The following is a 16,632-nucleotide window of genomic DNA, read 5'->3' on the forward strand; positions in this document are numbered from 1 at the left end:
ATTTAATTTTTTAGGAAATGCATTCATGTTGGACAAAACTCAAAAGGCATGGGGACGTAGAGTGAATAGTCAATTGCCCACTCTCTTTTCTCATTCATTCACCCCTCCATTGCCTAGTTCTTCTCCCTGGAGGCAACAATATTATTTGGCTCGTGGGTATACGTTCAGAGATATTCTGTGCAATCTAAGTAACCCCTCTCATATCTTCCTTTCCTCTCCCTTTCTTACACAAATAGTAACAAACCTACCATTCTGTTCTTTTTTTAAACTTCATCTGTTTTGGCAATGATGTCACTTCAGTACACAAAAAGCTTCTTGGAGTTTACAAATTGTTGCCCAGAATTCCATCCTTTGGCGGTATCTTGATTTGCTGAAATCCACCCTGAAACTGTTATCAATCTTTTTTTTCTTTAATGTTTATTTATCTCTGAGAGAGAGAGAGACAGAGTGCGAACGGGGGAAGGGCAGAGAGAGAGAGAGGGAGACGCAGAATCCGAAGCAGGCTCCAGGCTCCGAGCTGTCAGCACGGAGCCTGATGTGGGGCTCAAACTCTCCAACCGTGACATCACGACCTGAGCCGAAGTCGGACGCTTCACCGACCGAGCTGCCCGGGGAACCTCTATCAATCTTTGTTGTTGTTGTTGTTATAAACAATGCCGTGATAAATAACCTGGAACATACGTCATTTCAAACATGCATGATGTTTAAAGTCTGTGATGGCTCGTTGCACCTGTCAACAGGGCTCCAGGAGACGTCTTGCTGTCCATGCCCGGCTTGACAATGTAGTGTCGATTGAAACAACACTAGGATGGGCGGAAGAGGCAGGCAGGCGGGCAGGAAGCCCTTTTGTGGCTGAGGGGGGCAAGCTGTGGCAGAAGTTGGTCTTGTCTCCCACCTAACTTACATCCGTGGGACATCTCACGCGACACTCCTTGCTGATGGCTTCTTGCTATTATTTCACACTTACGTGGGGCTTATCATTCTCTAAGTGTCTAATGCAAACTTTTCTCACTGGACTCTTGTTACCCTGGGGGACAGGGTAGAGCGGTTAATCCCCCGTGTCACGGCTGGCGGAAGTTAGCGAGCGCTGGGTCGTGCATTTCGTTGCTACTCTAGCGCAGCCTGGAGCCACCTCTCCCCGGCTCCAGCCCCTTGTCCCTTTCTTCCAGTGCACGAGGTGCACCACAACTTGAACTTTCTCGCCTTTCTTCTGACAGCCGTCTATCGCGGGACCGCCCCTTTACTTACTTGGGGCAATACTTTACCCCCCAGCTTCTCTTGGAGATGTTACTGGGATGTCACATTGCTTAAAACTAGACCTTCTCTGTTTGATCTCTTCATTGAGGTTTTATGGCTCTGGTGGGCTATTTCCAATGAAAAATTATCGCAGCTGTTCTCATTGGCATTGAACTTTAGGGCTTCTGTCTCTAATTTATCTCGGTGCTGGAGCTGACCCAGAGCTGTTTTTTGAGGACAGGCTTGGCCCTTCACAGGGCTACTCACTCACCTCAAGCTTATATCCTGGTTGGGCTCCTTAATTTATAGACCAGAATGTCACATATGCTCTTTGCTCTGCAGGCTGTAAAAGCATAAAGATCAGCCTTTAATCTGCAGCATGGAGAGTCTGTCCTCTGGGTCCTTGTTAGAGGGCAAACCCCTGAATTCTTTGTTGCCTAGTTCGTAAGCAGCACTCAGCAAACCCTAATCTTCTACCGATTGTCTATATGTCCTTTATTGACATCTACGTAGAATGCCTTTCTCTCCTTCTAAAGTCAAACTTAAAACTTTCATCTACTCATTAATCCAATCGACAAATAGGCATAAGGCATTACTAGGTACTAGATGCTGGGTAGTCGTCAAGGTTTTGGGAGTATAGCAAACTTGCTACTTTCAAGGAATTTATATTCTAGTTGGAAGAGACACATGGATAGACATTAAACAAATAGAACAAGTAAACGCTGCGGAGCCTCGGGGGCTCAGTCGGTTAAGCATCTGATTCTTGATTGCGGCTCAGGCCATGATCTCATGATCTCATGGGGCTCGAGCCCCACGTCAGGCTCTGCGCTCTCAGGGGAAGATTCCCTGCTTGGGATTCTGTCTCTCCCACTCCGTCTGCCCCTCTCTGCCTTGCAGGCTCTCTCTGTCTCTCTCAAAATAAATAAGTAAACTTAAAAAAATGGAGTAAACATGCAGTATGGCAGATATTGATAAATGCTATAGAGAAAATTAAAGCAATTTAAGGGAAATAAAGTGGAAAGGCGTGTGTGTGTGTGTGTGTGTGCACTATTTCAGGTACGTGCATCTGGGAAAGCTTCATAGTCATCTAATAGTTGGCAGAAAGAAGTGAAAGTGTGAGGCACTCGTATCCTGGAGGGAAGAACATTCTAGGAAGAGGGCTTCTCATGTTTGGGGGGCAACAAGACAACACGGCTGGAACAGAAGGAGAGAGGGGGGAAAGGAGAGAGAGGAACGGTGGTACAAGGGAGGGGGTTGGGGTTGGGGCAGCTGGCGGACCACCCATGGCCTCTAGGTGTATTAGGCATGGTCCTCCAGAGAAACAGAGCCATTAGGATCTGTATCTGTATCTACACCGGAAGAGATTAATATATATAGTAGTATAATATAAATATAGGTAATACATATATAACTAAAAGAATTGTGAAGAATTGCCTCACACAGTTACGGTGGCTACGGAGTCCTGCGATCTGCCATCTGCAAGCTGGAAACCCAAGCCAATCCCAAGCAGAAAAAGACCAACATCCTAGCTCAAGTCAGTGTGGCAGATAGAGTTCCCTCTTATTCAGTCTTTTGGTTCCATTCATGTCTTCAACTGATTGGACAAGGCCCACCCTCATTAGAGAGGGCCATCTGTTCGACTCGGTCTACTGATTCAGTGTTAATCTCATCCAGAAACGCCCTCACAGACATACTGAGAATATGGTTTGACTAAACGTCTGGGCCCAGCTGACATGGGTTTGACCAAACCCTGTGGCCCGGCTGACATGTAAAATTAATCATCATGGCATGGCAGTAGTAACTCTGTTTTTTATTTTTATTTTGAGAGAGAGAGAGAGAGTGAGCAGGGGAGAGGGGCAGTGGGAGAGAGAGAATCCCAAGCAGGCTCCACGCTGGGTATAATCCCACAACCCTGGGCTCATGACCCGAGCCGAAGTCAAGAGTCAGATGCTCAAACTGACTGAGCCACCCGGCTGCCCCGTAACTTTGGTTTTCACTTGGAGAGGGTTGGGGGGGGGGGGGGGCGGGCACTGGAGATTTTGAACAGAGGAGTGACAAGGGCCGACTTACATTCTAGCAGGATCCCTGGCTGCTGGGTTGAGAATAGACTGTAGGGGTGGGGGGAGGGCGTGGGGTGGGGGGGAAGAGAGAAGAGTCGGGAGGGCCACTGAAATAATCTGAGAATGTGGGTGGCCTGGACTAGAATAGGCCCAGTGGATATGATGTGCAAAGGTTGTGGTTCTAGATACGTTTTAAGAGAGAGAGTCTGGGGCCACACGGGGCCTTGTCCTTACTTCTGTGACAGCCCCTCTCACTTTGGACGGTAACTGTTTGCTTGTTTGTCTCCTACACTGAGTGCTGTTTTATTAATCTTTGTAAAAATAGCAACATAAGAATAACCGCTAACCGCCGAGCTGTACTCTGGGTCAGCGACTGGGCTCCGTGTTTTACCCACAGTCTCTCATTTGATTTTCACATTTTATCGAAGTATAGTCGATACCCAGTGTTAACAACAAACGTGTTATTAACCCAATGCTTTCTAGGGTGTTCTTTAAAAAATAGTTTTTTTTTTAACATTTATTCATTTTTGAGAGACTGACACAGACAGAACGCGAGCAGGGAGAGGGGCAGACAGAGAGGGAGACACAGAATCCGAAGCAGGCTCCAGGCTCCGAGCTGTCGGCACAGAGCCCGACGCGGGGCTCGAACTCACAAACCTGGAGATCGTGACCTGAGCCGAAGTTCGGAAGCGTAACCGACGGAGTCACCCAGGCGCCTCCAGGGTGTTCTTAAAGTCTGGAAATCTTGTTATTTTCTATTTTAACCCGTCGGAGACATCCTTGAGGGCATTGTGGAGATTTGTCTTCGTTTTTAGACTTATGGACATCCTGTAAGTGAGGGTTAGACACAAAGAGGTATAGAAACCGGGCAAAATTCGCGCACCAGTCGCCACCTGGCACGGTGTTCAGTACCCAGCACGTATTGAATGAGTGGCGCTCATTCCTTCACAGGTATTTCCAAGGCCCGCCGTGTTCCAGGCCCACGGGGAATGGGGACAGAGCACTGAAAAGATGCTCAAAGCCGCCTCCCTCGTGAAGCTCGTGTTCCAAGGGGCCAGCGACTACCTCATCCCGTTTGGGCGGACTGGAAGCATGGGAAGAAGCCTTGGAGGGCTGAGTAGGGACGAGGTGGCCGAGAACCTCGAGCGAACGCAGGGGAGGAGCTTTATTTAGAAAAGAAGCCACGCCTCTGTAGGCGAGGTCACGGAGAGCGCTGGGTGTGGCCGTGACCACGGGCTGTGTGCCACTGGCTCACCTGTCCTTTCCCTCTTCTCCTTCTCCTGCAGTGCAATTTCACAGGACTGGCCCTGGCTGCAAGCCCTATTCCTCTTGCCTGACGGCCGGCCCAGGGGCCGCCTCCTCGGTGGGACGTCAGAGCAGCCACTGAGCAGCAGGAGAATCGCCTCCAGAAGCTGGGCGAACGTGTCGCCTCTGCTGCTGCTGTTGCGAGCAGACCCGGCGGCAGACAGCTGTGGTTCGCGCGTGAGCATATGGCTGGGCCCGTGTGGCCCAGATTTCACTCGAGTGCCCTTAATGAGCCAGCAGCTGCTTCTGCCGCTGCCTCGCTGTCCCTGTCCCCATGCCCCGGCCCCGCCCCGCCATCTCCTCGACAATCTGCTCAGCAGGCAGAGCCGAGTTCATGTCTCCGGCTGCTGGGGACAGAGGCGGGGGAGGACCAGACGCAGCCCCCCTTTTCTGATCCGACATCACCCAATGGCACCTGGGCCCGCCAAGGTGATGGGCGGCACACAGAGCTCCCGGACTGGCCGGCCCCCTCCCTTGGAAGTTGGCAATGGCTTCGGAAACACAAGGCATAAAATCGGGGCGCCTGGGCGGCGGTTATGTCGGTTAAGCGCCCGACTCTTGACCTCACGATCGTGAGTTCGAGCCCCGTGTTGGGCTCTGTGCTGACAGCGTGGAGCCTGCTTGGAGTTCGCTCTCTCCCTATCTCTAGCTGCCCCTACCCCCTCTCAAAATAAATAAAGAAGCTTAAAATAAAGCATAAGATAAAAACAGCCTTTATGCGGAAGTTTAAAAAAATTTTTTTAACGTTTATTCATTTTTGAGACACAGAGAGAGAGCATGAGCGGGGGAGGGGCAGAGAGAGGGGACACAGAATCGGAAGCAGACTCCAGACTCTGAGCGGTCAGCACAGAGCGGGACACGGGGCTCGAACTCACGGACCGAGAGATCATGACCTGAGCCGAAGTCGGACGCTCAACCGACGGAGCCACCCAGGCCCCCCCGGAAGTTTGATTTTAACGTAAGGCACGGTATTGTAATGCGACAGTTAAGGCCACGGTGACGTAAGGCAGCTGGTGGCATTAACCATTGCGGGGGGAGATCCAGGGTCCCGGCTGAAGTAGTCGCCGCGATTGTACAGACCCGGGTTCTATTATTACTGATCCTCCTGCTAAGAGCTGGATGCCGTTGGATGAGTCACTCAACAGCACTGAGCAGAGGTTTGTCACCGGGGAAACGAAGGAATCGGAGCAGGGTGATAACTACCACAACCACTTTCACGACCGCGTCTTATTTTCACGATGTGCCAGGCACTGAGCCAAGTGTTTTCTGTGCTTCGGATGCGCAGCTATCAACTTCCTCTGTTTCAGGTTGCTGTCTACGCCCCCCCCCCCCCCCCCCCCCCGTGCAATCTTACATGGAACCCACGTCGAGAACAATGGATTTGGATCCATTTTAGTCCTTCGGTGCCCCTCCCACCCTGAGGATCGCAGCTAGGAGACCACCGGTGTGAGCGTGTTGGTTCCCAAGGGCTCTCTCACAGTTCTGGAAGCCAGAAGCCCCAAACTGGTGTCACCGGGCCCACATCGAGGCATTGGCAAAGCTGGTTCCTTCCAGAGTCTCTAGAGGAAAATCCCTGTGCTTGCCTTTGCCAGTTTCCGGAGTCTGTCTGCACTGCGGGCCTCTGGGCGTTCTCCCGTCCCCGCACCCGCTCGCTCCCATCGTCACCCACTCTGCTGCCCTTCCGTGGCCACATCCCCTCCCGGTCTCCCTCCTATGGGGACGGCGGTGGGTACGTTGGGCCTACCGACGCGGTCCAGGAAAATCTCCCCCTCTCAGGATCTTTAATTTAATCACATCTTCAAGGTCCCTTTTTCCAAGTTAAGTAACACTCACCAGTTCCAGGGATTGGGGGCCATTCATCCTTCACCCTCCTGGGGGAGCCTCTAACTCCCCTTGGCTCTGTTAGCTCTGCCACACGTGTAGAACTGGGTAGTAATGATAATGCACACTTCTGTATCGATCACTCCTTTTCAAAGCCCCCGCTCCCCCTCTGCCCTCTGTTTTGATCTCCTCTGTAATGCGGTGCAGTGGGTTTGTTCTCCGGGCCTGGACCCGGCAACAACAGGAAGAGGTAGACACAGGGAGGGTCCCAGCTTGCGGGGTGTCTGATTCATTGCGGCAATGTCAATAATAATCATTTCCCTCCTCGCGATTAGCTCCACTCAAGCTGGGTCTAAATGATATCCAAACAGCCAGTCGATGTGGTCAATGTACTCAGTCTGTCAATTTAGTAGAAAATAAAAAATCGATGAAATTACTGGTTTGAGTGAATTGACAGGTCGTCTCACTGACTCGGTTGGGTCAGGGAGCCTTGGGTGGGCAACTCCAGACACGAGGGTGTCACCACACTGAAGTGACCGCTTGCCCCGTGGCCCCTCCCCCTCGGGGATCGTGGTGATGAAGACAATACCCCTTCTCTGCATCCTCGGGAGATTAGAGCTGTTTCAAGAAATTTCGCGGCGATGATCTGAGTTTGTTGTGCCGACATCCTGAGGGGGTCGGGACCGCCGAGGAACCGGGCAGGGAAGCCGTATCAGACATTTAAAGATTCACAGCAACAACAGCGGCCACACGAACCTCTTAAAATGTGCTGAGAGTGAATTTAAGCACCTCGCCCGCGTTAGCTCGTTAAACTCTCTCCACCTTCTGTGGGGTAGCTTATTATCCAGATATTTTATCCAGATCTTTCTATCCAGCTTTTCCAAGAGGGACGTTAAGGGCAGAGCTGGGACCCAAACTTAGGTCTCTTAACAACCTGCTTTTCTCTCTAGATCAGAAGTTCTCAACCCTGGCTACCCGTCAGATCCACCAGGGAGGCAGAAAATAAAAGTCATACATATAAGTTTCCATACTTCAGCTCTATTTGTACTAGCAAAAAACTAGAAATAGCCCAGAATGATCCGTGGCCTATCCCCATGATAGGGTATCAGGCACCTGTGGAAAGGAGTGAGCCTCTCTGTAGAGCAGGGGTGGGGGGTGGGGGGCGGAGGGAGAGCAAGCTCCAGGAATCAGTGAAAAAAGCTAAGAGCGTGTGGGGTGTGGGGCTGGCTCAGTCACTAGAGCATGTGGCTTGATCTCAGGATCTTGAATGTAAGCCCCACATTGGACACAAAGTTTCTTTAAAGAAAAAAAAAAGCTAAAGAGTGTGGTGTTCTACATTTATTTAAGAAAAGAGGGGACAACGTGTTTTCTGGTGAGAAGCTGCACAGGACACCTGTCTTCATTTCTTCATTTAAAAAAAAAAAAGGAGGGGCGCCAGTGTGGTTCAGTCGGTTGAATGTTCGACTCTTGATTTCAGCTCAAGTCATGATCCCAGGGTTGTGGGATTGAGCCCCTCACCAGGCTCCGTGCTGAGTGTGGAGCCTGCTTAAGATTCTCTCTCTCTTCCTCTGCCCTCTCCCTGCTCATGCTCTCTCTCTCTCTCTCTAAAATAACAAAACAAAACAAAACAAAACAAAACGGAGGGGCGCCTGGGTGGCTCAGTCGGTTAAGCGTCCGACTTTGGCTCAGGACATGATCTCGCGGTCCGTGAGTTCGAGCCCCGCGTCGGGCTCTGGGCCGACAGCTGGAAGCCTGGAGCCTGCTTTGGATTCTGTGTCTCCCTCTCTCTCTGCCCCTCCCTCACTTTCTCTCTCTCTCTCTCTCTCTCTCAAGAATAAACATTAAAGTTTAAAACGTATATCAAATGAGAAATTAGATTTTGACAGATTATCTGAGGAATTACTATTACAGAGAGTTTGTTTGCTAATTTTTTTGGTGTGATATGGTATTGTGGTTATTATTATTTTTTTTTACAGAACCATCTTTAAGAGAACATTCTGAAGTTGGCATCTGGGATTTGCTTCAAAAGAATTGTATTTTGGGGGGCGGAGAGAGGATGGAGGGCAAGATTGGTCCTGACCGATTAATTAATTGTGAAAATTGGATGAGATTTGTGAACCTTGAGCATAGTGTTCTGTGTATGTTGCATTTTATTAAAATGTTCTATGTAAAAAGCTACAAAAGTAACTTTTCACAGAGAAGGAATTCTTTTGAATTGCCCATGGTAGTGCCTGGGCTCAGGTTTGCTTTAGTTTTGGTTTAAAAGCTCCCAACTTGAGGGGCGCCTGGGTGGCTTGGTTGGTTAAGCGTCCGACTTCGGCTCAGGTCATGATCTCACGGTCTGTGAGTTCGAGCCCCGCGTCAGGCTCTGTGCTGAGCGCTCAGAGCCTGGAGCCTGTTTCAGATTCTGTGTCTCCCTCTCTCTCTGACCCTCCCCTGTTCATGCTCTGTCTCTCTCTGTCTCAAAAATAAATAAACGTTAAAAAAAAAAACAAAAAACTCCCAACTTGAGGGGCACCTGAATGGCTCAATCCGTTAAGCATCCAACCTCGGCTCAGGTCATGATTCTCGGTTCATGAGGTTGGTGAGTTCGAGTCCCGCGTCGGGCTCTGTGCTGACAGCTCAGAGCCCGGAGCCTGCTTTCTCCCTCTCTCAAAAATAAAAACATTAAAAAACATTTTTTTAAAGCTCTCTGCTTGATTTTAAGGTGCAACCCGATTCCAGAACCCTCTTTAATTCTCCTTAACCTTGCCCCAGGGGGATCCGGAATGCAGCCCCACGAGACAGATGCTGTCCGAGGGAAACGACCCTTCCCCTGTGACTGATCTCCTCTTTTCCATTTTTGAGTTGCCTCGGTGTCAGGGTCGCAAGATTTATTTTTCTATTAGTTTTCCTAATTTCCCCAGCTGGTCTGCAACTTGGGGAAGTTAATAGCCGTTTTGTATTTGACTTATTTTCCCCTTGAGGCCTCCGAGAATGCCTGCCGATAATGAGCTGACCCATTTTGAGAATCGGGGTGTGGTTCCCAAGACTTTGCTGTTTTCCTTCACCGGAAGAGGAAATGCCCATCTCGGCGGGCACCTGCGAGCAACTCCGTTCAAGTCCATTTCACGACGCCCACTGCTCTGGAGGGAGAACGAACACCGTTTCTGCCAGGAGTCAGCGGTTGTGGCGAGGCGGGGAAGGAAGGGGATGCGAACCGTCCCCTGAGGGGTTTCTTCTAGCCACCTGTTTGAGTATTCTATCAGGTCAGGGAGGGCCACTTGAGAAGCTACTTCAAAGGGACCCCACAGGACTGGCGGGCAAGAAACGCTTGTACAGGAAACCGAAGAACGCCCAGGAGGGAGATAAATTCAAGGGCCACCCTGTAATCCCACAGACAAAATGTCAGATGAGGACAGAACTCCCCCAGAGCTGGGGCGGCGGGTAGGATGCCGAGTCTCTCTGCTCTGTGCAGAAACTTATCCAGGAGCCCACACGTCAAGGGTCCTGCACGTGCTTTCATGCTCCACTGTCCCTGTCCTGACATTCCTGATCACTTTTGAACCCAAGGACCCCCTTTCTCATTACGCGCTGGGCCTTGTCAATTAGGTTCCCGGCTGCGAGAAACAATGTTGAATGTGACACAGTGGGGAGGGTCACACGCTCTCTTTGCAAAGTCCAGGGGATCTCGTGTCAAGCGTGAAGCCTACAGGAGGGTGTGTAAAATCAGAAGAGCAAGAAACACCAGGAATGGGGAGAGAGAGAGAGAGAGAGAGAGAGAGAGAGAGAGAGGCTACGGTAAGGGGGAGATCAATACGAGTAGTTTTTATACTGCTGGAAGGACTTTTCCACTTCACTGGGGCTCTTCTGAGCTGGTGCCAGCAATGAGCACAGGGCTGGGGAGGCCAGATGCCTTCCGTCGAGGAGCTAAATGTACTTACAGAAGGGACCCCGCCTGGGGAAGGGGGTCTTGTTAGGATAAGGAGCAATGGTATATCAGAGATTTCCTGCTCAGGGCTCTGAGCCCTGAGTGGCACAGCCAGTCTCTATGGTGGAGCGGGGCCTCCAGCCCAGGTGGGTCATCTCTGAGCCCGTTCTCCTGCCCATTTCATGGCAGTCTTATTGTACAGGGCAACCTATCCATTCACCGGCTCATTCGTTCACCAGGCGCAGCACTCACACACGTTTTTACATTGTGTGAGTCTATATACATGTACCTACACGTACAGACACACGGGCGCGCGCACACACACACACAAATTCCAGAGTTTTAGCTCAGAGTTCCAATGGAAAGCAAGACAGACAAGATTTTGCTCTGATCATGCAGGACGAGGAGGCCGGGGGGTTAGGACCGTGGCGGGCAGGGATGAGAGTTCCAGACGGTGTCAGAAAACACGGGGGGTAGGGGGTTCAGTGGATCATTTCCAATCGGTCATCTTCTGAAATCTTGACTCGACCTCGAAAACAATCGAACCACCATTGTTTCCTTCATTTTCAAATGTGCCGGATTACACAGTTTAATTAAAAGAGACATGATGGAACATCATCATAACAGCCAAATTAACCTTTGATCACTGCAAAGAATTTTCGAGAAGCAAAGGTCCTTCGAGGGAGGTCCCTGGCCCAGCAGCAGCAGCGTCTGGGAACTTGCCGGAAATGTGATTTCTCAGGCCCTACTTATCGAATCAACAGTCTGTATTTTGAGAAGCCATCTGGGTGATTCAAATGCACAGTGAGGTGGAAAACCACTGGTATAAGCCACCTTCCCTGGGCCCTTGAACTCTGTTCAGTTATGGATGATTCTGACACCTTCCCACCTTTGAGAGCCTTACTGTGTTTCAAGAAACAGCCTTCACACCCACCATCTCATGTGTCCTGATTCACACCTGGGCAGGCAAGTGGCCTCTTCGTTACTTTCTTGTTTCCAGCCTTTAAAATCTACCTCATGGAGTTTTCACTGAACTAGCAGTAAGCTAGCACAGAGATGAAAGGTGGAGGGGGGAAACGTTACTGAGAGGGCTTCATGAGAAGATGGACAAAAAGGTGGAGTGAGGTATTTGGTTAATTTTTTGCCAGCTGCTCAAGTCCCACTTCTTCCCCCTGTCTATTTATCATCCATCCATCCATCCATCCACCCTTCCATCCACCCATCCACCCATCTATCATCTATCAACTGCTCAGTAGATCTATCCATCCGTCCATCTGTCCATTCACTTACCCGTCTATAATTTATCCATCCATACATCCATCCATCCATCCTTCCATCCACCCATCTATCATCTATCAACTGCTCAGTAGATCTACTCATCCATCCATCTGTCCATTCACCTACCCGTCTGTAATTTATCCATCCATCCATCCATCCATCCAACCTTCCATGCACCCATCCACCCATCTATCATCTATCAACTGCTCAGTAGATCTACCCATCCATCCATCTGTCCATTCACTTACCCATCTATAATTTATCCATCCATCCATCCATCCTTCCATCCACCCATCCACCCATCTATCATCTATCAACTGCTCAGTAGATCTACCCATCCATCCATCTGTCCATTCACCTACCCGTCTATAATTTATCCATCCATCCATCATCCATGTATCATCCATCCACCTATCCATCTATTTCTATATCACCTATGTCTTTGTGTGTCCCCCTACCCTTCTTTTACTATCTAACTATGCTAATGTCTGCCCTTCTGTCAGTCTGTCTGTCCTTCTGTGTATCTATCTATCTATCTATCTATCATATGTGAAGGAGAAGTGGAAAAGGAGAAAAAATAAAGTAGAAATGAATGGGCTTGAGTAAATTTTCTAACCTCTAGGAGCCTCAGATTCTTTAAATGTCAAAGCGTGTTTGTGTGTGTGTGTGTGTGTGTGTGTGTGTGTGTAGTGTGAATGAGTACATGTGTGGTTGTGTGTGTGTGTAACGCTATTATTTCTTGTGATTATTGTAAGGCTTATAAGTACATATGTGAAAACACAGTTCCTGACCCACAGAGAAGGGGGTGACAATAGTCGCCGGGTCTGAAAGGGGGAGAAATGGAGAAGAGGGAGGAGCAGGAGGGCAGGGAGACACAGGAGAGGCCTGTCCATGGGGAGTGAGGGGCGAGTGGGGGGAGCCACGGTGCCGGGGAGCAGGGTCAGTGAAACGCTGGGTGGGGGTCGTGCAGGGGGAAGTCGAGGCGGGGAGAGCCAAGAGGCATTAGAATAAGGTGCCTCAGAAGTGAGAGGGGAAAGCGGTTTTTATGGCAGCAATTAAGGAGCCTGAATGATCGTGCCTTTAAATGAATTGCGTGTTTATGTTTCGGGAGCGGAGATGTCCCAAGACTGCCTGGGGATGCTTCTCCCACGGTTCACCCACCCACTCCCGACCAAGTTGTGAAAATATATACCTGCTTCTCTCTCCAAGTCACCCTACTAGCTAATTATCTGTAAAGATTCAAATCATGAGCTGAAACTCCAAAGCTTTTTATGGGCATTAGGGGAGTATTAAATAGGAAGATTGGAAGCAAAATTACAGTTCCCCCAATAGATTTTGGGGGGTTTGATAAAAATCTGCTTTTAATTAAAAATATAAAGCAACGAGGCCCCCTGTGCACAAACAGGAAAGCCTTTGGGGCTTGGTCCCAGTTGCAAACGTCTTGGGATGTCGGATGTCCACTGCGGGATCCCGGCCTCTGCTGCCTCTGGGCGAGGGGCGGGGGTGGGGGGAGTGATTGATGGAATGGTTGTGTTTTCGGCTGAGAGGCCTGGCTAATAGATACATGAAAACAGAGGCTGTAATGCAGCTCCCGAGATGAAGTAATGGGTTGTCTCTGTCTAGGTAGGGAATTCTGCCAAGCCCCGTGTTTTAAATAAAATGAGGCTTTTGTGGTTCTTGGCATGGGCCCGCCAGCGCAGGCTAACCTTGGCATCTGGGCGCTGGCCCTTCTCTAGAGTGGGGCTGAGGGTTGGCGCGGGCTCAGAGACTACCCAAGGGCAAGGATACCGGGCTTGGGGACCAGCCCCGCCAATACTGCTCCTCTCTCAGTAAAGGCATCACCATCCACTCTGTTGCTCAAGCTCAAAACCCAGGAATCAGCCTTGATTTCTTCCAGATCGCAAATCTCTCTTAATTCCATTCATTTTCCTCTGTTTTCGCTGTTACCACCGCGGGCCTGGCACCACATGTCTTACCTAGACGCTACAAGACCCTCTTAATTCGGCCGTCTGTTCTCTCGCTTCACCCCTCCACGATCCACCAAATCAGAAGGCTTGTTTTTGAGATTGTACCTTTTCTTTTCTTTTCTTCTTCTTCTTCTTCTTTTTTTTTTTTTTTTTACTGTGTATCAATAGTCTGTTTCTTTTTGTTATTGATATCCCATTATAGGAATAGACTGCGATTTGTTGATCATCTCCCCTAAGCGGGACGTTCACACTGATTTTAGCTTTTGGCTACCGTGAAGAAGTACAGACACGCCCTCCAAGTTGGTAAGTTGCTAAGAACGTTCGTGTTCGAGTATTTCTGTAGGCATGCGTTTTTACTTCTCTTGGGTAAATATCTAGGAACTGAAGGGCTGCGTCATTTAATTTCCGCATCCTGGACTTCTTTTAAGTTTCTGTTTTTTCAAGAAGTCTTAGGTTCACAGCAAAATTAACAGGAAGGTGTGGAGGTTTTCCTACTTACCCCCCTGGCCTCCCCCGTGCCTGGCCTCCCCATCACCAACATGCCCCCCTGGAGTGGTGTGTTTGTTACAATCGATGCCCCTCCGTGGACACGTCATAGGTTGTCTTGGCGGTGTGTGTTCTATGGGTTCGGACAAGTGTACAAAGACATGTATCCATCATATAGTACCGTACCGCGTGTGATGATCCTCTGTGCACCTCTTCGTGCCTCCCCCCGCCCAGCACACCCAGAGTGATCTTTTTGTGTCAAGTCCTCGGGAAAGGAGGTACAGCCCCGTGCATAAAACAGGGACTGTGCAACCAGATGGCCTGGGTTCGAGTTCCGGCCTCCACCACCTGTTAGTTCTGCGTGTTTGGCAACTTACCTAACCTCTCTGTGTCTCAGTTGTCTCAGCTGTGACGCGGGGAGAAGGGTACCTACTCACGCACAATTCTGAGAGTTAAACTGATGTAAATAAAGCACTGAAACAGTATCTGATACTATACACGCAAGTCTCGGGACGCACGCGTCACCGCGCGTAGGATGGTCAGCTCTGCGTTTCTCTTAGAAACCCCGCCCCCCGAGTCCTCTCATGGCGCCAAGGTCACACGTAATGAAACCAGTGTAGAGAGGGGACTGGAGAGGAAGTACTTCCAGAGAAGGTTTTCCAAAGCGGGAATGCAAGTGACCGTGGGAGACTCTCTTAAACCCGGGCAGGAGGTCCCTGCTCACGGGTCCCTTCACTGATAGATTCCCCGGGACCTCGTGTCCCCTCCGACCTGGGGGTCCACCTGGACACGGATTTCCCAGGTAAAGCTAGGAAGGGATAAGCGGGCCCAATGGTACGGTGAGGGGGGCTTTGGAAGCTGGGGAGATGTGGGAGGCTGAATACACTACACGAACAAACCAAACCAAACCAACAACGATTTCCCCCTTGGAGCTTCCAGAAGGAACCAGAGCTCTGCCAGCACCTTGACTTTGGGCCGGTGAGACTGATTTCAGAATTCTGATCTCTATACTTGTAAGATGAGAAACTTGCTGTCTTAAGCCACTACGTTAGTGGTACTTTTTGTTATGGCAGCAAACAGGAAACTCATACATGCAGGTGGCACCGTGACCCCGAGGGCCAGGCCTCTCTCTGCCTCTCTTCCCCAGCGCTGACTCTTTGTGTCCCCTTGGCCTTCTTTATTCAAGCCCAGGGGGCTTTTTCCGTCTCTTGGCTGGTGTAAAGGACGTTGCAATGAACATGGCGGCACGTATATCTTTTCGAATTCGAAATTTTCTCCGGGAAATTACCGGAATTACTGGATCATATGGTAATTCTCTCTTTAATTTTTTTTGAGGAACCCCCATTCCTGCACCGATTTGCATTCCCACCACCAGGGCACAAAACTCTCTTTGTTCTCGGTCCCGATTCTTGGCGTGGGCTTGTGGGAAACACGGAGTGGGCCCCATCCAGGCCTGCCACTCCGCTTTCCACTTCCCCACCTCCCTCCAGCTTCCCAGGACCCAAGTCCACACGGTGGTGAGAGGCTGGGTGCCGAATAACAGTAGAACTCAGAATAAAAGAGAGGCCAACTCAAAGGGGTCTGGGGTCCAGCTAAGGCTGGGATTCTAGATGCAGGAGCACACCAGGGAGGTAGGGATACCAGGGAATGGTGAGCCTGGAAAGCAGACGAGTGGTTGGTTGGTTATAAACGGAGGAAGAAAGGCAGGACCTGGATACCTGCCTAGTTGTGGGCAACATGGAGGCCAGCATCCTTGCCCTTGCCCCAGCCTGGGATGGGACAGGCAGCTATGGCGTCCTGAACTTCAAAAGCATGCGCAGGGTGCCTACTGAAAATCAGATTGGTGGTTCTCTTTGGGAGCCATTGACCTGTGGGTCTTGGTGTTTCAGACACCAGTGGCCAGGCAAATGGAATCAGGAGTCAGGCACTGGGAAAGAAGAAAGAAGGGCAGGAGCAGAACCCAGAAGACCGGAATTAACGCCCCGAACCGGGCTCTGGGGACAGCGCAGCAGGAGGCAGCTGCTGAAGATTGGAGGAAAGGGTAAGAGACAGCTCCAAGAGAATGGGCCGAAAGGTCAAGACCAGCCACCAACAGGTGCGGTTGCTAAGGTTAGAGTGGGACGTGAAGCAAGATCAACCTGAGGGCTGCAAGCTGGGGTCCTTGCCTGCGGTGAGAATTGTCCCCAGAGCAGGGGCAGGTAGAGGGCAAATAAGCCCACCTCCTGGCTCGGATGGACGTGAGGACAGGGTGCCAAGTAAGCCGTGAACGTGCCTTCTTCCTGACTATGTCCATCCATGACTCTGGTTTGGTCCGAAAAATGCAAGCGGAAAGACTGAGGTCTGTACCTGTTTGTCCTGGGCAGCTGTCACCAGAAAGTGGACTGGATCGGCATTGAAGTCTTCCCATCAGTAATCAATAATTAAACACCTATGGTAAGCAAAGCATTAAGCCAGGGCTGAGGACTTCCAACTCATTATTTTATTCATTCATTCCACAAATATTCACTGAGCATCTTCTCTTGCCAGGCCCTGTTGTGGGTGCATGGGATATGGCGGTGAGCAGAATGAA

The 16,632-nt window shown here is 50.2% G+C and overlaps 1 long non-coding RNA gene across 1 annotated transcript in view; it reads left to right on the forward strand.

Moving 5' to 3' along the window:
- Positions 1–16,265, forward strand: part of LOC128774741 (uncharacterized) — a 54,154-nt gene extending 37,889 nt beyond the window's left edge. Inside the window, exons 2-3 of the long non-coding RNA XR_008419185.1 lie at positions 13,780–13,880; positions 15,953–16,265. This is a non-coding gene — a long non-coding RNA (uncharacterized LOC128774741). The remainder of the gene's footprint in view (positions 1–13,779; positions 13,881–15,952) is intronic.
- Positions 16,266–16,632: the final 367 nt, after the last annotated feature.

The sequence above is a fragment of the Panthera pardus genome, unplaced genomic scaffold (genome assembly GCF_024362965.1).
Source record: "Panthera pardus isolate Hobbes unplaced genomic scaffold, ASM2436296v1 HiC_scaffold_4, whole genome shotgun sequence".
NCBI lineage: Eukaryota > Metazoa > Chordata > Mammalia > Carnivora > Felidae > Panthera > Panthera pardus.